This window comes from Schistocerca cancellata, chromosome 1, assembly GCF_023864275.1.
Source record: "Schistocerca cancellata isolate TAMUIC-IGC-003103 chromosome 1, iqSchCanc2.1, whole genome shotgun sequence".
NCBI classification, from domain to species: domain Eukaryota; kingdom Metazoa; phylum Arthropoda; class Insecta; order Orthoptera; family Acrididae; genus Schistocerca; species Schistocerca cancellata.
In genome coordinates, this window is record NC_064626.1 from 994384454 (window position 1) to 994406111 (window position 21658).

Here is a 21658-nt window from a genome sequence, read left to right on the forward strand (position 1 = left end):
ACTACTTAAACCTAACTAACCTAAGGACACCACACACATCCATGCCCGAGGCAGGATTCGAACCTGCGACCGTAGCGGTCGCGCGGTTCCAGACTGTAGCGCCTAGAACCGCTCGGCCACATCGGCCGGCTGTCGCTCGAGTTTTAGATGATCAAAACAAACCAAACTTGAAGACAATGGATACCAAAAGCCGCAATTTTATTTGGTAACTTTATTTATGTATCAGTTTCGGTGCCTCATTGGCACCATCTTCAGGCCTCTATACCATCTTCAGGCCCCTATACGCAAAATTAGGTAAGTCATGTACCCGTTCGTGTTACTGTAGGGACCACTATAACCACCTGGTTTTCGTTGTAGGTGTGAATACCAAGATGCTTTAGAAATCTACGGAAACCAGTTGGATATAATGGTTGCTACAATCACAAAAACGACTATATAACTTACCTAGCTTCGTGTATAGAATCCTGAAAATGGTGCCAATGAGGCAACCAAACTGGTAGCTAAAGAAAATTATTAAATAAAATTACTGCTGTTAGTATCTATTTTCTTCTAGTATTCGATCAGCTGCAGTCCAATTCCATCACACAAGATGGAATTATAAAAAGGTGCCTTGACGCAGCCGTCAGCTATGAGTGTGGAATATTCTAGGGAGTAGTAGTAGTGGTGCTTGCAGTAGACGGCGAGCGGTGACGCGGTTGGTGTTGTGACGCAGCTGGAGAGTCCGCCTGCACTGCCGGCCGAGTCGCCGGCCTACCTTTAAAGAGGAAGTGGCGGGGGCGGCGGCGCTGGCGGGGGCGGCGGGGGCGGGCGCCGCCTTCACGAGATGTGCCGCGGCTGCCACCACGGCCTAACTGCCTCGCCGGCAGCTACTCCACTTCCTCCACCCTCTTTCACGTTTCAAAGGACACTAAAGATGTTACGCTGACTTGCTTGGTACAGGTTTCAGTTATAGAAGAAAGGTCTTCGTCAACAATTTTACTGACAACAACGACCTTTCTTTTTCAGCAGTTGTATTTTGAAATGTTCTAACTAGAGTTGCGCTCTACCAAAATTACTGTTTCATAATTTTGGTACACTACATACATGACGTAGTAAACGGTCCGATTACCGATAGTCCTGGTAGGAAAACAGACATAAATGCATGTGTAAGAAAGACTGGAAGCCGAAGATTTCTTTTTTTTCACATAATTGGAACCGCACATCGTTTAGTGTTAGTGCTTTTCGTCTTTTATATCCTTGCAGAACATAAATTACATTTTACAAGTAAATCCTGTGCTTTTATGTAATCAAAGCAAGTGTTTTTGAGGTAAGTACAGTTTATATGCACAAACATAAAAAATATATGTACAGAGTGATCATTAACGAAACCGGACAAACTGCAGGGACGGATTTCTGACTGGAAATGGAGGGGGAGGGGGGGGAGGGGGGTCCTATGAACATGTGTCCGGAAGTGCTTCGTTGACGCGATAGAAAGCGCTGACCACGTGACATGTGTTCCTTCTGTGTTGCAGGCTGTGTGATTGACGAGCAGCAGAATGTTGCGGTATTCGTTTCGGGAACGGGCTGTCTTTGTGTACGGCTGAGCACATGTAAATGGTCTAGAGGCAGCACGGCTTTAAAAAAAAAACAACTATCCTCACAGGCGCCAACCACACCACACGACATTTCAAGCCGTTTTTGGGCGTTTGATCATGGGTCCTTTCAGATAGACGAGCTTACAGGGAGGCGGCGGACTGCGCATACTCCGGATATGGAGGACTGGGTTCTATAGAATGCTGGGATGAACTCTAGTACAAGCTTCAGCCACGTGGTCCACCAATATGGAGTAAGCCTAAGTACGATTATGTGTATCCTGCACGACGACCGCTACTATTCCTATCACCTGCAACGAAAGCAAGGATTGTCAGAAGCGATTTCCCTCTACGGGAAGGATTTGGTCGATAGTTGTTGCACCAGATTATCACAATTATGGGTTTCTGTCATCAGTCCTCTTTACCGACGAAGCAACCTTGACCAGAACTTGCATTATCAGTCTGCATAATCGCCATCTGTGAGATACAGACAACTATCGGGGAATGGTTGGGGAGGGGGGGGGGGACGCATAAGCATCGGTTCAGCGTCAGATTGTGGGCAGGGATTCTTGACGAACATCTACTTGGACAAGTTATTATTCCATAACGCCTAGACGGAGGAACGAACCTGAGGAATACTCTGCCTGAACTGCTTGACAATGTGCCTTAGGCCGCACGATAGCGTATGTGGTTTCTGCATGATAGAGAACCGCCTCACTTCCGCGTTACACTTCGCCCACACCTCAACAACATCTTCTCCGGGCGTTGGATGGAACGCGGTGGCCCTGTAGCGTGGCCTGCTAGATCACCGGACGCAAACCCCCTGGCAGTGTGTGTGCTGAACCAGTTCCTGACGCGCAGGTCCTTCAACAGCGTGAACACGGAACCTGTGACGCTATTCGGAAAGAGGCCGGAAAGTGCGAAAGAGTGCGGCGATCTACGATGCGATGTGTGAACGCGTACATGGCGATCCCCTGGAGGCCACTTTGGACATCTGCTGTGACGTGGATGCGATGTTGCTCTCTACACTGCTCCGGGACGATTTGTCGTCGTTGCACGTACACCATCCATTTCCGGACACATGTTCATAGGACCTTTTTTCTCTGTTTCCAGTCAGGAATCCACCCCTGCAGTAAAACGCTCTTACTCGCGATCAAAGGCAAGCGTTTCCTCTTGTTCTTGATAAACGCAAAAGTTGTTTATGAATAACGGAAACCTGTTTCATACAAGTTCGACGAAGTATTGAAGTGGTGTTTAATGCTTTTGTTTTGCAGTTTCTTTATTTTACCTTTTTGTTGAGGAAATCGCGTTTTCTAGCAATTTATATTGGTTTCTGCATTTTTTAAATACTGTTTACTTTTAAGTAACAGACATGAGGATAACTACGCAGAATAAAAATGTTTCGTAGGTTACCCGGCCCATCGTATATCCTCACTCACTTCCAGGCTGTTTGTCAGTTCCATCTTTTAGGGTAAGCTAGTTAACAATAATCACATATGTAAAGAAAGCGATCGTTATGAGGTAGCGCCCGATAGGCATGCAACACACCTAACGTACAGGTTATGGGCGTACGTAAATGACCAAAGCTACTAGGAAAACTACAATAGTCTACCCTTCATTATGATAGACTATGGTAGCCTACGGTAATCTTACAAATCTATTCCTAAGCATTTCACACTCAGTTCCAAACATCCTTTCGTTGAACATACTGTTTGCCATCTTGGCATTACCTACATTACCTCCACCCATAGACACAGAAATGTGCCCTGTGTGCTGCTGAATAACGACGTCCCCGTATATATGCGTCACTCCATACTTCGCTTTATCCACAACGCTTTCCATTTTGTACAAACAAAAAGAGCCGATCACCATTGTTCACAGAATGGCTCCAGAGATACACTAATCAACACGCTAAAGCTAAGAAAATAATGAAGACGAAAGGAGAGAAGCAGGAACAGGAAAAAAAGAACCTGAACAACACAGTAAAAGCAGACGTCGGTGACAGAGTTACAGCCTCTTGCGGCAATGCGTAGTAAAAATACAGACCAAAGAGTATGCATCTCAATGTTAAAAGAAACAGCAGTACGACTACAAAAAGTGGCGCTAAGCTCGAAATAAGTTAACTTCAGCACTTCAGCGTACATACGAGGTGTGTTCAAAAAGTTTCGGAAATTTTCGTTTTTTGGAAACAATTTTATCTATTCGTCGACATTAATGTTTTCTCCTTTAAAGCAGTCTGCGTTAGATATTATACACTTATGCCAGAGATTCTTCCAATCCCTGAAACACTTCTGGAACTCGATCTTTGGCATGGCACTTAGCTCTTTCAGTGACATGCGTTTAATCTCATGTAAGAATGTAAAACGACGACCCTTTAAGGTTCTCCTTATTTCTGAAAATAGTGAAAAGTCACACAGGGCCATATATGCCGAATAGGGAGGCTGAGCTGTCATTACAGTGTTGTATTTCGCAGAAAAACTCACGAACGAACAATGAAGTATGAGCAGATGCATTATCGTAGTACAGCAGCCATGATTTGTCTCGCCACCAATCCACGCGTATTTCCGGATTGCTTAGCGCAAACGCCGTTGAACTTGTAGGAAATACTCCTTACTGGCCGTCTGACAGTTTGGCAATAACTAATGATGGATGACGCCGTTGAAAGCAGGATCTTCACATTCGATCGCATTTGCCGAGATTTTCTCTGTCTTGGCGATACAGAATGCCTCCACTGGAACAATAGAACCTTAGTTTCGACGTCATACCCGTACACTCATGTTTTATCACCTTTTATGACACGTTCATGTCATTTAGCAACTTCCATTTGCCGCTGTTTTTGTTCGAAATTCAACACATTTCTCTAAATTTTTCCGTCACACGTTTCATACCGAGAACATCCGTACAGATTACATGGCGTGAGCCCATAATCTTTATCTTCTTCTCGGCCAACCTGGAAATGCTTCTACCACTAAGCCCTTGTTTTACTCATAGCAGACACACCAAAAGCAATATTCAACTTTTTTAAAAACTTTGTTGCATTTTATTCTATTTTTATAGCAAAATTTATTGACATTCTCTAATCCATTTTAAAAACAAATCAATAATCGCCACTTGTAAGCAAATACATGTAAAATTATTGACAACTGATTACAAACTAAATATCCAATATTGCTATCAGTGTACAGATACCGTTCAGGCATTTTTACCAACACAACAATGAAGTGGACCAATGTAACAGCGAAATTACAAAATTCCCCATACTTTCTTAGCAAGCCTGGTATGCAAGCACAGGGCTACCACCAAATATAGCGCTGCTTAATAATCGTCAGCAGAATTCCTGGCATCGAAAACTCAGTAAATACAGTATAATGTGCTAAGTTATGAAACTGAAGATGAAGGCCATTAATACCACTACCGGTAAGCTTTTTGTTATGGCGTTACCTGATAATCACGAATTTCACTCCAAGCATGTGACATGCGTGAAAGGGAAGGAATAAAACTGCTAAAACTTCCTGTTTCTTGCAACACGGATGTCTCTCCCCATCAACCGAAAACTTTGTTGTTCCGTTCATCTTCCCATCTGTTCTAGTGTTGTTAGTTCTGAATAGCCAGTATGAGGTCCTCCATGGACTCTGGGCGAGAAATAGAGAGGTAATGGAAGTTGAAACAGTTGAAACTGCGAGTCGAACCATCACAAATTTTCGGGGAACTCCATGGGAATCACAAAGTCGGCGAAATACAAGGGTTCATATACACGAAAGCTGCTCGGGGCAAAGTATTAATTTGTCAGACACTTTTTTAACTACATGGTTTTTGAAACACTATTCGTCGTCCAGCTGTCTCATTCTGGCGTAGTTGAAGAGAACAGAGTAAAACTGCAATGTTTTCAATGTAATGAGATCATTGCAGCGTCTCATTAATCGTGTTGGACTGTCTCTACAGAGATATTATTGAAAGAGGAAGAGACAGTAATGATTTGGGGACATGGTTTATATAGAATCGTCTAATTTCCAAAACTTTCATTGATTCCTCTTAACTATGTGTGTCTAGTTGAAGTTGTGCTAGTCATTGGTCGCCCCTATTTAAAGGGAGAGTGGAAAAGTCAAAACATAATTCCGTGCTGACGTGTACCAAACACTCCTGAGAAGTTAACTCAGTCGTCTCCTCAGATCTTCGTCTGCGGAATGTGTAGTAATATGAAGATAATGTTGTATCCCTAAACACATTACAGTGTTTCTGCAGAAATTTAAATAGATATCTGAATGACGAGCTAACACCGCTTAGGCTTGAATTTTGTGTTACTCGAGTACAGACATTCAGCTTGAAGTGCTGAGTATTGAGAGTGAGGGATCAAACAGCCAAAAAGTCATTCTGTCACTCCAAAATTTGAATGAACCCAAATTTAAAGCAATTTAATGCCTCACGAAGTGCAACTAGGAGACGGTGAATAATCCGAGAAAGTAGTAAAGCTGAACGAGATGGTACAAAGGCAAACAGTGCGCTCATATTCAGGTGCCACTCTCGTACTCTACATTCAGATACAAACGCAGCTCGCCACTTTTAGGATGATGGCTACTTAAGGACGTCTGGCAGCTTCCTTTTTATGGAAATTCTTGTCTGGAATTTGGTGCTTGACCGGAAATGCTAAGTTCGATAATTGGTGATGTTATTCAGAGAGGAAATATAGAGACGACGCCCGTTGCGGGTGATTCCAGTCTGGTGCCAGAGAAATCGTATCGTTGTACAGGGATTTGTACCCCCATCCTCCCCAGTGCGGAGTTGAGTGCTTTGACGCTGCGACACCTCGCTCAGTGTTTGAGATGAGGAAAGGATGCATGGGATGGCAGAAAACAATAAGCATGGACATGTTTGAATTGTAGAACAGTGGCGGAGTAGCTTATTTAAAAGGGTGATAGGGTGGCAATGGATAGGCAAAGGCGTTTTACGTCGCGGCTGGATGTTTTAATGTAGTTTCAATCACCAACTATCTCCTCCGAATGACCAAATATTTTCTTGACCTCACCTAACTACACTAAGGTGACAAAAGTCATGGCCTCCTTTTGGCCGGCATAATGCAGCAACCCGACGTAGAAGCTCCCTGCAGGAATAGCAGTCCATGATTGCGAAAGTGTTGCCGATGTAGGATTTTGTGAATGAACTCTCGATTATGTCTGATAAATGTTCGAGGGAACTCATGTAGAGCGATGTGGATAGCAAACCATTAGCTCGAATTGTCCAGAATGTTCTTCAAACCAATCACATCTATCTAGGGTCCAACAATATGGTCACGAGACCAAAACAGAGGCTGCAGGCAATGTCGTGCTGTTAGCAAACGCAATCGTGTCAGCTGCCATAGCATATCGACTCCAAATTTCGCCGCACTATCCTACATCGATTGCTGCGATTGTTTCAGGGATTGTCGTTTTTCTGTTAGCACTGACAATTCTACACAAACGCCGCTGCTCTCAGTCGTTAAGTGAAGGTCTTCGGCCACTGCAATGTCTCCGAAATTTGGTATTTCGGCACTCACTAGTCACTGTGGATCGCGGAGTACTGAACTCCGTAACGATTTCTGAAATTGAACATTCCATGCGTCTAGCACGAACTTCCATTCCGCGCTGAAAATCTGTTAATTACCTATTCAAAAGCTGCTAATCCTAGTCGGGCGATGTGCGTGTCCAAAACATTCGTTCGAACTGTCCATAATATTCTTCAAACCAATCGCGGACGACTGTGGTCCAGTGATATGGTACATTCCATCGTTGTTTGGGAACATGAAGCCGAGCACTACCATTTTCAGGTTGGACCAGAGCATCCAGTCCATTCTATGTAAACACAGTCCACACCATTGCAGAACCATCACCAGATTGCACAGTGCTTTGTTGAAAAATTGGGTCGACGACTTCGTGGGGTCTGCGCCATACTCGAATCGTACCATCAGATCTTACCAACTAAAGTCGGGACGCATTGGACTAGACCACGGTTTTCCAATCGTCTAGGGTCCAATGTGTGGTCACGAGCCTAGGAGAGGCGCTGCAGGCACTGGCATCGGTCGTCTGCTACCATAGCCCTTTAACGCCAGATCCCCAGAATTCGCCGCACTGTCCTAACGGATACATTCGTTGTACGTCCCACATTTCTGCAGTTATTTCACGCGCTGTTGCTTGTCTTTTAGCAATGACAACTATACGCGAACGCCGCTTCTCTCGGTCGTTAAGTGAAGGCCGTCGACCTCAGCGTTGTCCGTGGTGAGAGATAATGCCTGAACTTTGGTATTCCCGTACACTCTCGACACTGATGATCTCGGAATAGTTCCCTAACGATTTCCGAAATGGAATGACCTATGCGTCTAACTCAAATTGCAATTTCGCATTCAAAGTCTGTTGATTCCCGTCGTGCGGCCATAATCACGTCGCAAACATTCTCACATAAATCAGTTGAGTACAAATGACAGCTCTGGCAATATGCTGCCCTTTTGTACCTCGTGTGCGCGATACTACCGCCATCTGAATATTGCTATCCCATGGCTTTTGTCACCTCAGTGGAGTGTCAAATGACTATTGTAATAAAATAAGACAAACTGCAGCTTGTACGGAAAGATTGAGGTGTAATTTTTCCGACGTGACATTCGAGAACGGCAGACAGAATGTCTGAAAGTGCTTTTATGGACCAGCTACCAAATTAGAAAGTAATCATGTAGATGTAAGTAATGTATAATATTGGCATTTAAGGAGCTGAGCGGTTAAAGTAGATGTTCCAGCATGAGGACATTTTACGAGAAGAGTGTAGAGTGGGAAAGGTGGCAGGTGGCAAGGAGAACCATATGCCTGCGATTCAGAGGAAATTTTAATATTTTGGAAGAGTGATAATCTTCGGACCAGACGCAGATTAATGTGAAATTTGTTCTTGTAAAACAACAGAATGCGATGTTTTACTCAGATGGTTAGAAGCCAGGCCTGCGTATTCTAATTTAACACCTGGAGGTAATCTGTGAAACTACACTACTGGCCATTAAATTTGCTACACCAAGAAGAAATGCAGCTGATAAACAGGTATTCATTGTACAAATATATTATACTACAATTAAGATGTGATTACATTTTCACGCAATTTGGGTGCATAGATCCTGAGAAATCAGTACCCAGAATTACCACCTCTGGCCGTAATAACGGCCTTGATACGCCTGGGCATTGAGTCAAACAGAGCTTGGATGGGGTGTACAGGTACAGCTGCCCATGCAGCTTCAACACGATACCACAGTTCATCAAGAGTAGTGACTGGTGTATTGTGATGAGCCAGTTGCTCGGCCACCATTGACCAGACGTTTTCAATTGGTGAGAGATCTCGAGAATGTGCTGGCCAGGGCAGCAGTCGAACATTTTCTGTATCTAGAAAGGCCCGTACAGGACATGCAACATGCGCTCGTGCATTATCCTGCTGAAATGTAGGGTTTCGCAGAGATCGAATGAAGGGTAGAGCCACGGGTCATAACACATCTGAAATGTAACGTCCACTGTTCAAAGTGCCGTCAATGCAAACAAGAGGTGACCGAGACGTGTAACCAATGGCACCCCATACCATCACGCCGGGTGATACACCAGAGTGGCGATGACGAATACACGCTTCCAATGTGCGTTCACCGTGATGTCGCCAAACATGTATGCGACCATCATGATGTTGTAAACAGAACCTGGATTCATCCGAAAAAATGACGTTTTGCCATTCGTGCGCCCAGGTTCGTCGTTGAGTACACCATCGCAGGCGCTCCTGTCTGTCATGCAGCGTCAAGGATAACCGCAGACATGGTCTACTAGCTGCTAGTCCACTTCTGCTGCAAACGTCGTCGAACTGTTCGTGCAGATGGTTGTTGTCTTGCAAACGTCCCCATCTGTTGACTCAGGGATCGAGACGTGGCTGCATTATCCGTTACAGCCATGCGGAAAAGATGCCTGTCATCTCGACTGCTAGTGATACGAGGCTGTTGGATCCAGCACGGCGTTCCGTATTACCCTCCTGAACCCACCGATCACATATTCTGCTAACAGTCATTGGATCTCGACCAACGCGAGCAGCAGTGTCGCAATACGATAAACCGTAATCGCGATAGGCTACAATCCGACATTTATCAAAGTGAGAAACGTGATGGTAGGCATTTCTGCTCCTTACACGAGGCATTACAACAACGTTTCACCAGGCAACGCCGGTCAACTGCTGTTTGTGTATGAGAAATCGGTTGGAAACTTCCCTCATGTCAGCACGTTGCAGGTGTCGCCACCGGCGCCAACCTTGTGTGAACGCTCTGAAAAGCTAATCATTTGCATATCACAGCATTTTCTTCCTGTCGGTTAAATTTCGCGTCAACGGCACGTCATCTTCTTGGTGTGGCAATTTTAATGGCCAGTAGTGTATATTTGGTTGGTTGGAGAAGATTGTATACTGATAGTTGAAAAGAAAGTAGCAACTATCGAAACTGTCAGTCTTCTTTGTGTGTTGACAGGAGCGTGTGACGGAAATCTAGAGGAAGGTGGGGGGTGGGGGTGCATAATTTTGTGGTTATGACCGTTCAGAGGATGGTGAAGTAATCTCTGCAGGATGGGTAGGATAAGCCTGCTATGTTAACAACGCTTAGGGATGGTGCGCTACAATGAGCTTGCTCGGTGGCGGACTGCTGCTGCTTACGACTTCAGTGACAGCGTCGAATATCTGTACCCCTTACTTGCATTTACTACCATCTGAGAAGAGCACTTGGAGTGACGGGAAGAAGACCGGATGCAGTGGTAGGGAATCCGCAGACCTGTCAGCAGCTTCAGCGGCAGCGGCAGTTGGCCGCCAGAGGAAGCGGGCAGCGGTTCATCAGTCAGCGCGGCCGTGCCCGCACAGTGGCCGGCGTAATTAGCGCGCCCAAAAACCACCATCAATCAGGCGGCCGCTGTCTTGGCGCTGTCATAAATCTACGCGCCGCCTAGCGCCGATCATCTCATCTGGCCGCGCGTTTTTACCCGAGCAGCGGCGGCGGCGGCGGCGGCGGCGGCGGACGCTACTGCGTGCCACAGTCGAGCGCGTGGCGGCTGGCCAGTTCAGTGTTCCTGTCTACACACGCGACAGCGTCGTACTGGTAAGCTGTTCGTCGTCCCTAGCAACGAGACGACACTTCTTGGTCAATTCACTGCCAAAATAACTGAAGCAAACTTTTCTGTTCGCCTTGTCAATGGATTCCTGTAGTCTGTAATCTACTATCGATACGCTCGCTTCTGAAATTTGTGTACTGACTCGAAACTCGTTCTGAAGAAAAAAGAAAAAAAATGTGGTCATATTCTGACAGCCTGGTAATGACGTTTACGGCCACCAGTAGCCGTGCCCTATTTATTCAACCTACCTGTCTACACAGGATGTCTCTCATATGGGTCGTCGGGTGCATTTTCTTTGGTGTTTTGGCAGATATTTGCAATTTCGTTTTAGCAACGTGTGGCTTGTGTCAGCCCAAACACATTTTGCTCATCATGCTTTTCAAGAGACGTCCAACGTCGACGAAAAGCGTATGTTTGTTACACATTACAAACAAAATGATTTTTGAATCGGAAATCTACATGCCCATTCGTTAGAGCGCTCCCAGACTAGTCAAGTGTGTCATTCATTTTACCGATATGTATTACCAGGAACTGTAAAACACGAGCAATAACGAGTACTCCAGCAGCGACCGAGCTGCATGGCGGCAGCAGTCGGGGGCGCAGGGCGGTGCTGTGGCTGCTGGAGTACTCGTTATTGCTCGTGTTTTACAGTTCCTGGTAATACATATCGGTAAAATGAATGACACACTAGAGTAATTTTGGACCGCTCTGTCGAATGGGTACGTAAAATCCCACTTTAAAATTCGTTTTGTTTGTAATACGAAACGAATCGACGCTGTTGGTGGTATGAAAGATGTGATGAGCAGCATTTCTTTGGTTCGATTCGATTTAACGTTGCAAAAACAAAATTGCATTATCTGCCGAAACACCAGAGAAAATGCGGGTGACGACTCTTAGGAGAGACACCCTTTATATTTACACATATAAGATGTAAACGATTATTGTTTACAATGTATGACAGTGGTGTAGGTGACGTCAAGACGAACAGATTGATATAGGACACTTTTGGGCTATTAAGCCGGGAAGATGCCTCAAATTGACTTACAAAACCCACCTAAGCTACAGAACGAGTGCGCGCGCGAGCTTTTGGCTAAAATCGTCCATTCCACTTACAAAATATGAAAGTGTTGTCTGTGTAAATTTTACTTCAAAGTATTGATAATTCTGACAGCATAAAAATAATTAAATCCAATGTTTATGTTACATTTTCACTGCGAAGCTTCTGTGCTTGTTATCGTCATGTTTCTATCGAATGGTAAGCGTAATTAGTTTTTGCATACAGTTTACAAAAGCCTTCTTCCCTTTTATTACTCTCATGGGAAACTTTAAATTAATAATGTTAAGGAAACAGCTAACCAAGCCTGTGGCATCAGAGAGCGAGAAGATACTGACAACCTCTCGCGGCGCGAATACAGTGTTGGAATAGTTTAGGTGGCTCTTACAGGCCAATTTCATGCTGTTTTCCGGCTTGACAGACCGCAGTTGTTCATCTCGACTTCCCACTCACCACTGTGTGACGCTGAAAACAGTCGCTGTTTACTCTTGTATAGTCAAAAAAAATGTAGGGGAAGTCTTTTTCCTTCGGCATGATAAGTTGTACTACACTGAAGGACATGTAAAACATGCTAAGCAGACATCCGGAAAAACAACTTTCGCATGAAAACAGCCGTTTTTAATGTTGGATATGGAATTTGAAACCACTCTGGAGAAAAGAGTATCTGAATTCATAATCATGAAGAAAAGCGAAGTATTGAAATCCGAGGAATCAAGGTGAATGAAAGGAAATTAATTAAAGCAAACCATATTTTTCAACAATACGACGAAGGAAGACATTCTACAGATGCGAGGGTTACAATGCATTTCCTATGGGCTTAAAAGGTTAAAGCTCAAAAAATAAAATCGAAATATAGCAACATATTTTAAAAGTATATGACGCACAGCATTGGCTCTGAGCACCATGGGACTTAACTTCTGAGGTCATCAGTCCCCTAGAACTTAGAACTACTTAAACTTAACTAACCTATGGACATCACACACATCCATGCCCGAGGCAGGATTCGAACCTGTGACCGTAGCGGTCGCGCGGTTCCAGACTGTAGCGCCAGGAACCGCTCGGCCACCCCAGCCGGCACGCACAGCATTACCTATGGTACTGTTATAATAAAAAAGATGTGTGTTACTGAAGAAGTGCCGTCAGTTTGAGAAATAGAAAATGAACTCTTAAGAACGGAAGTAAGCAGGAGGATTTTCGTGGACTATCTAGGTACTCTGCGGTGGGAAGTGACAGACGTAAGTCATGAGTAATAGATTGATAGGTTGGGCGTGTAGTAAAGATGGTGCAGTGCTTCCGACCCGAGGCGTCATAGCGGTATCCAGTGGAGATATCATCTCGACTTGTGACCCAGTGCCTCGCACTAGCCGTTCAGCGGCTGAGTGACATATTATTCTCAGCTCACACAAACGTACCTCTTGTTGTCTTGATGTGGCTGCTATGAAGTGACTCAGGTTTCAAAATGTATCCACTGATGCCTGCGTGTACTGGGTGAATGAGATGAAGCGGAACAGTGATTTTCCAAGATCTATACTACGTTATTTCAGCACAGCTTCTTGAAGCATTTAAATTTGAGGTTGAGGCTTTTGGTTGCATTTTTCAGTCAACATCGTAACTCAGATGATATTCCGTTTGAACTTTGGCAACGAATATTGATAGTTTCGTCACAGCGTTCTGCGATCCAGATGTTCTTTTCCTTGCGAATCTTTAGTGTACGTCTTATATTCCTTACAACAAAAATATTATATTTGTAATGCATGTACCATAAGAACTAAGACGTAAAAATCTGAGTACACTTACATTTTTAGGAGTGTTTGTGCTCAGATGTGAGTGCGGTCAAGGTATATTTTTAGAAGTGTTAAATCATAAGATTTAGTTATCCAAGTATCAAAAAGAAAATTTATTAATTATGAGGTGTGCAATTGGGTGCGCCCAGATTCAGTTGCAAAGCAGCCTGCCAGTCATAGCGGGACTGAGAAACGATCACGTTATAAATGTATTTTGTCATTTTCGGCAAAGGAATAAGGAAGGAAACAAGTTCTGCCTGGCTGCACGGAGGTGACAGACGGAGTTCGTAGTTGCCGACGCTCGTCGGCGGTAACCAATTGTCAACACACAATTCCTTCTTTACACGGCGACTGTTCCAGAAAATATAGAATTTCTGCTGAGGCGACTGTCGTACTTGGCACATAGGCCACAATGAATTACCGCCGAACAATGTACAAAAATATTTGTAATGAAAAATCCGAGACAATAATTGAAGTGACTGAACACCTATAAGTGCTGGCGATCACCAGCATAAATAAAAGAGTTTTATAAGACGCGAATGGTCACCAGCTGAATTATTTATCAAATCAAAGAAACATTGGGTTAAGCGAGGATAACGCTCTCATTCGTTCGTGGTCACTGCTTAAGAGATCGTAAGGAACGACGGATCAGAACATCATGTCACCTAGGAGTGGTGCCGGAGCCTATCCGTATGTCGACAGGGATTGGTCGGGGAGGGGAGGGTGGGAGATGGGGGGGGGGGGAGGGAAGTCACGCTGAAAGCCGAGTTCCGAGGCAACACGAATCCCCGGCACCGTCACCGCTGCCCCCGACCGGACGATCTTTCACGGCTCCCGTAGCGGTGTCAATTTTAATTTTTAAAAAATGCTTACTGCGCGGGCGGAAGAGCTCGTCAATTTGCAAATGTCCGGCCGAAGGGCGGCCGTTAATGACGCCATCCATCTGGCCGCGGCCGCTCCCAAGGTCAGCCGGCTGCTTACGGCCGCGGCGCTCCTCGCCTGACGCCTGACTGATGGCCGCTTGTTAACTGAAAAAAGAGACCGGCGCGTATGTCACAACCTCCCCCGGCGCCCGCTCGACCACACCTTGGCCGCCGTCTCCCCGTACCCCATCACCGCTGGCTGATGAAACTGTCTGCGCCTCACATAAGAACTAGTTCCACACAAAACTGACCTAAAAAAAATACGTCTTTCCGTTCCGTTTTTTTACTGTTGTCGTCCACATCTAATGCTCATGGTGGAATATAAAACACCAAAGCTACCATACTAAGAAGAAATTAATAGAAAAATTGTGAATGCGTGCCGGCCGCGGTGGTCTAGCGGTTCTGGCGCTGCAATCCGGAACCGCGGGACTGCTACGGTCGCAGATTCGAATCCTCCCTCGGGCATGGGTGTGTGTGATGTCCTTAGGTTAGTTAGGTTTAAGTAGTTCTAAGTTCTAGGGGACTTATGACCTAAGATGTTGAGTCCCATAGTGCTCAGAGCCATTTGAACCATTTTTTTGTGAATGCGTAAATAATACTGGAACAAATAACGATAAAGTTGCAAACTGAACCTAAAGCATTACATTACAAGACGTTATAATGATGCCGCTACAACCTGGATAAAGCCTCCTTTACATAAATATGCGAAATACGAGGGTCACTCCAAAACAAATGCACTCTATTTTTTTTCAAATTCATCTTCTATTCTACATGTTTGACCGTTTTACAATGTGTAGATACATCCCTTAGGAACAATATTTTCATTTCTCCACATAATTCCCATCCCCCTCAACTGCCTTACGCCATCTTGGAACCAGCGCCTATATACCCGCACGGTAAAATTCTGGACCAACCTGTTGGAGCCACTGTTTAGCAGCGTGCACAAGGGAGTCATCATCTTCAAACCTTGTTTCACGAAGAGAGTCTTTCACTTTCTCAAAGAGATGATAGTCACATGGAGCTAGGTCAGGACTGTAAGGCGGGTGTTTCAGTGTTGTCAATCCGAGTTTCGTGATCGCTCCCATGGTTTTTTGACTGACATGTGGCCGTGCATTGTCGTGCAACAGCAAAACATCCTGCTTTTGCCGATTTGGTCGAACACGACTCAGTCGAGCTTGAAATTTCTTCAGTGTCGTCACATACGCATAAGAATTTATGGTGGTTCCACTTGGCATGATGTCCACAAGCAAAAGCCCTTCGGAATCTAAAAACACCGTAGCCATAACTTTTCCAGCAGAAGGTGTGGTTTTGAACTTATTTTCCTTGGGTGAATTTGCATAATGCCACTCCACTGAAAGCCTCTTCGTCTCTGGTGAAGAAAGATGCAGCCATGTTTCATCACCTATCACAATTCTTCCAAGAAATTCATCTCCACCATTCTCGTACTGTTCCAAAAGTTCGCTGCATAACGTTTTTCTTGTTTCTTTGTTAGCCACTGTCAACATCCTGGGAAACCAACTGGCACAAACCTTTTTTAACGCCAATACTTTCAGTATTCTGCAAACACTTCCTTCCCCTATCCCAACGTAGCGTGACAATTCGTTGACTGTGATGCGTCTGTCAGCAGTCACCAATTCGTTAACTCCCTGCACATTGTCTGGAGTGTGCAGTACGAGGCCTGACGGAGAGCAATGTGTGACTGGAAGACTGATTGTGATATTCGATTGATGAGTATTTGCTACTCTAAAATAATTTTCATCAAATTTAATTTTCAAATATATGCATTTGCCAACATAATTAACAAACATTCCCCTACTTTTGTTGGATTCGGCTGTAAAATGATTATATTCGGTGCATTAAATGTTGCTATAATGTATTCAACACATAGATCGACAAGCTGGCTAAATATAGGGCTGTTAAGTCAACCGGTGCTGCAACTGGAGGCCAACCGATGTTAACTTTCAGCTTTCAATTTTACCAATCGGACGATGGAAGAAAGCTTGCACTTTAGCCTCTGAGTGGCAAGTAGATCAATGAAATGCCCTAGGTTTTTAGGGATGGAAGGAACTTGGATCATGTTCCATGTACCATTCGAGGATTCGACTGAAATGATTTTCTCTTGCGGCCGGTATAACCCTAATCCATCCGCTATAGTTAGAGACAATGGATTTTAAAGAGAAGAACGGAATAGAAAGAAAATTTATGTGTACACAGATCGGGTCCTCACCGCAGATATGTCGTAAAAACGTCGGAATAATAACAAAGGAAGTCTTTCATATTATATAATTTATCAATCTCTTAATACAATGATCACACAGAGCGGTATAATGGCTATAGAAGATTCACGACATGTGTTGACTGTCGGCCCAATGGGCCGACACCGTAATCGCTTTGCCCCGTTTTCTCGTGTCCCTTTAGACACTGCCGTATGTCTGACATTCGCTCGGGATGGACTTATTAGGCTTTTTGTATTCATTTCGACGCGAGCTCTCTTCTCACTTTCGTTTTCTATAATTCTGAGTTATATCGGACGACGTCTTTCATTAGTTTGTAATTTTCAATTTAATACAGAATTTCACCTATATTCCAGCGATGGTTAGTATTGTCTTAGAGGTTCTCCGTAACCTCTTCACCGTGATACGACCTAGTAAACGCGTTTCCACGCTACACCAGTTTATAGCTTTATACAAAGCTAATTCGTAACTATATCGCGGATGCTTCCTCACTGGGTCGGCCGCTGTAACCGAGCGGTTCTAGGCTCTTCAGTCCGGAACCTTGCTGCTGCTACGGTCAAGGTTCGAATCCTGTCTCGGGCTTGCTTGTGTGTGGTGTCCTTAGGTTAGTTAGGCTTAAGTAGTTCTATGTCTAGGGGACTGATGACCTCAGATGTTAAGTCCCATAGTGCTTAGAGCCATTTGAACCATTTCTGCACTGGTACGAAACCTTCATAGGGAAAACAAATACTGTACGATAAACAGGCATCTGTCAGTTGTTGCCTGAACCATTGTTTACATGTTTTAATCTCTTAATTATTAGCGAATTAAATCTGACGGTATTTTGTCACACTAGAAAATTCGACGAACGAAGTACGTTTTCACGTCAAAACTAAGAAAGTGAAAACGAGAACGACAGCGTTTCTGACATAGAAACGTCGGTTACAAAGCGTCGAATTAAATTCCTCGTTGTAATGGAAAGTGATACTCTCTTTGCTAACTGCGTTCACAATTTCTTTAACAGATCGCACGGAGATGCGGCGTGGTGGGAATGAATGTCACGGAGAACAGTGGAGCGGAAGTGCGGCGCGTGCGAGCCGGTCGCCGATTTTAATCAGAAGCGGCGGCGGCAGACAGTAGCAGCCAGTCGGCGGGCGAGTCGGCCGAGGAGGCGGCGGCGGCGGCGGCGGCGGCGGCGGCGGCGACTAATTTCACAGGCCGGCTAATTGCAGCGCCCCTGAGACGCTATTAAAGCAACATGCTCCGCAGCCGGGAGACAATTTATTTTTACGGAACTGCTCTTAATTTCTTCCCCCTTTTTCTTAACTCCACTTCCTCTTCTTCCACTCGCTGCTGCAGAAGCAGCCATCGCCTTCCGCCGCCACCCCGGTAGTTCGCTATCTCCCCACCTCATTTTGAGGAGGCTGGCAAAAAAAGGGAAAAAAAGGCGAGGCGAGGAGAAAGGAAGTTGCGGGCGGCGGGCGCAGTTTGAAGGAAGCGAGACGCGGCGGCCCGGGCCGGCCTTATCGCGGAGGGTTTTGTTTATACGACGCCGATACCGCTATCAGGCGGCGCCCTCGTTAACATAACGGCGCAGGCAGCGGCGAGCGCCCCGCCTTCGCCGCCGTCTCCAGGGGTTCATCAACACCGGCGCTCTGCGAGGCTTCTTTATTGAGAGCTGCGGGGGAGATCTCGGATCACGTGTCACGCGGCAACTCGATTAGCCGCCGCGCCCGTAACGAGCGGCGCGCTCCTAACCGGGCCCGCAGCGCCGTGGAGGAGGCGCCGTCCCGTAGCCACGGCGGCTTTACGGACCGCCGCTCGACCCACTCCAACCGTCTGCATACACTGAGATGACAAAAGTTATGCGACACCGATATGCACATACCCAGATAGCGGCAGTATCGCTTACACGAGGTATAAAGTGTAGTGCAGTGGCGGAGCAGTCTTTTGCACTCAGGCGATTCGTGTGAAAAGTTTTCCGATATATGACGGCTCGATGGGAATTAAGAGACCTTGAACGCTGGATGAAAGCTGGAGCTAGACGCATGGAAATCACTAGGGAATTCAACATTCCGAAATCCACAGTGTCAAAACTGTGCCCAAAGACTGCCAAATTTCAGGCATTACCTCTCATCACGGGTGACGCAGGGGCCGACGGCCTTCACTTAACGATCGACAGCAGCGGCGTTCTGTAGAGATTGTCAGTGCTAACAGACAAGCAACACTGCGTGAAATAACCGCAGAAATAAACTTGGCGTGTACGACGAGCTTATCCGTCTGGGCAGTGCGGCCAAATCTGACGTTAATGAGCTATGGCAGCAGACGACTGACACGAGTGCCTTTGCTAGCAGAACCACACCGCCTGCAGCGCCTCTTCTGGGCTCGTGATCTTATCAATTGGACCCTAGACGACTTGAAAACCTGGCCTCGTCAAATGAGGTCCGACTCCAGTTCGTAAGAGGTTCTAATGCCTCTGAGCACTATGGGACTTAACATCTGAGGTCATCAGTCCCCTAGAGCTTAGAACTACTTAAACCTAACTAACCTAAGGACATCACAGACATCCATGCCCGAGGCAGGATTCGAACCTGCCAAAGTCGCGCGGTTTCGGACTGAAGCGCCTAGAACCACTCGGCCACCTGGGCCGGCTTCGTAAGAGGCGATGGTAAGGTTTGAGTGTGGTATAGACCCATGACGCCATGGACCCAAGTTGGCAACAAGGCAGTGTGCAAGGCGGTGGTGGCTCCATAATGGTGTGGACTGTGTTTACGTGGAATGGACAGTGTCCTCTGGATGTTCGGCTACTTGGAGACCATTTGCAGCCATTCATGGAGGTCATGTTCCCAAACAACGGTGGAATTTTTATCGATGACTGCGCCATGTCACCGGACCACAACTGTTAGCGATTGGTTTGAAGAACATTTTGGACATTTCCAGCGAGTAGTTTGGTCACCCAGACCGCCCGACAACAACCCCGTCGAGTGTTTATGTGGGACATAATGGAGAAGTCAGTTCGTGCACGAAATCCTGCACCGGCAACTCTTTTGCAGTTGTGGGCGCCTATAGAGACAGCATGGCTCAATATTTCGGCCGGGAACTTCCAAAGACTTTTTGAGTGTATGCCATGTCGACTTGCTGCGCTACGCCGCGCAATAGGAGGTTCGGCACGATATTAGGAGGTATACCATGACTTTCGACAATTCAGTCTATGTATTGCATAACTTTCACTATTATGTTCTAAACATCCCACTATCGACATAAAGTGGATTATTCCCAACTGTGGTGAACAGCGGCTTGACAAAATGACCTGAATTCCTTGGTGCGAAAGACTCAGTTCCAGACTCATTCACCTACAATGGATTGATCTCATTTGCTTCTCCGAGTATCTATGGTCACAGGACACGTTCAGAGGTACCATTCTGCAATCATTGTGATAATTTAGTGTTACTTTGGTCCTTACAAACGCAACGGGGAAAATGATCGGTACTAGTTTAGTTTGTCCACTCGTGACAACAGTAATAAATCCATTAGGAGGTTTTATGGCAATTGTGTCTAATGCTATTAAAGCATACATAGTTCAAGGAGAAACTTTCTCGTCTAAACGTGATACCCTAAGAAAGTAACTTCACGATGGGGTGATAAGGGCATTAAAGAGGATTTTTGCCTTTAATAAGGAGACTATTGCTGCTGCTGCTGCTGCCGCTACTACTACTACTTCTACTGCTGCTAAAATGTGAAGTAAAGGCAAAGTGAGTGGCGCAGGCCTCTGGCCAAGCTGTTCGCCTGACTGCAGGTGGAGCGCAGCATTTCTTTGCATCGGCACTAGCAGCGGGAGGGTGGCGGGCCCTTCGTCCCATTCGCTTTTTACCCATGGGGAAGATAACCGTACATCTGATAGCAGATTGCAGGTTGCGTAGACTTGGGCCGTCCTGGAGCGACTGGAACGAGGGAAAGTCCCCGCCACTATCCGGACTGAACCAGGGACCTCCAGGCTGGAGTGCAATGCTCTACCCGTCGGTCCGCCACAGCAACATCCTACTACTACTGCTACTACTACTACTAAAGTAAATTCTGAGTTTTATATACTGCTCGATAGAGCTGTCTGATATAAATATCTAGTAAATCAGGCGAATTCTAACCCATAAAGATGCAACGAACACAACACTTCGCTACTGGCCAAGGAAACTTGTGATCTGACTATACTGGCAGACATATTTTCACAAGGGTTACCTACAGAAGAACATGCTTCTATGATGAGGATACAGGAAAAAGAGCAATCTATACCATCATCCAATGCAAAGGAAAGGAAAGTAAAAAACGGGGGAGAAGGAACGCGATCATATCCAGTTAATCGCTCAGGTATTATTTCTGGCATATGACAGCAATTTTCTTTCATGGAGCTGGAGATCGGAAGGCTTGCTTGATGAAGATGAGGATGTGAATGTACTCGAACCCTGTAATGGGTCTAGGTGAAATATTTTGTAACAATGGAACTTACACATACCTTGTTGGGGAGCTCTCTGTTTATACATATATTTTTTGTGAAAGCCAAGATCGCTTCATTTTGAGACCTTTATTCCAATTACGTAGTTTCGACAGAATTGGCACTACGTCGTCGACTTTTTGAGAAAAAAGGGTAAACACATTAAAAATCACTTTGTTCTCAAAATATCGACGATGCATGTGTGTGGACATGTACGCAAAGTGTAATGCCAGTCAGAAGATGACAGCACGATTCTGTAGATGCAAATAACTGGAAAAAAGGTCTTAAGCTTGGCTTTCACAAAAAACTATATATTTATAACTATAAATGCCATAAATCGTAGAATATCCCATTGAGCGCTAGGAGTAACTTGCCTTCTATAGTTGCCAAAGGTGAAGGAACATCATACTTTATGGACGTTCATTTTATCTTATCCAACCCCTGCAGGTTCTAAGGCGTACAGGGAGTACCAAACGTCGAATTCATTTCTCCACGTCTC

The 21658-nt window shown here is 45.4% G+C and overlaps 1 protein-coding gene across 1 annotated transcript in view; it reads right to left on the reverse strand.

Annotated features, from left to right (window-relative positions):
* Positions 1-21658, reverse strand: part of LOC126120829 (transcription factor collier) — a 483991-nt gene that overhangs the window by 95480 nt on the left and 366853 nt on the right. The window lies entirely within an intron of this gene.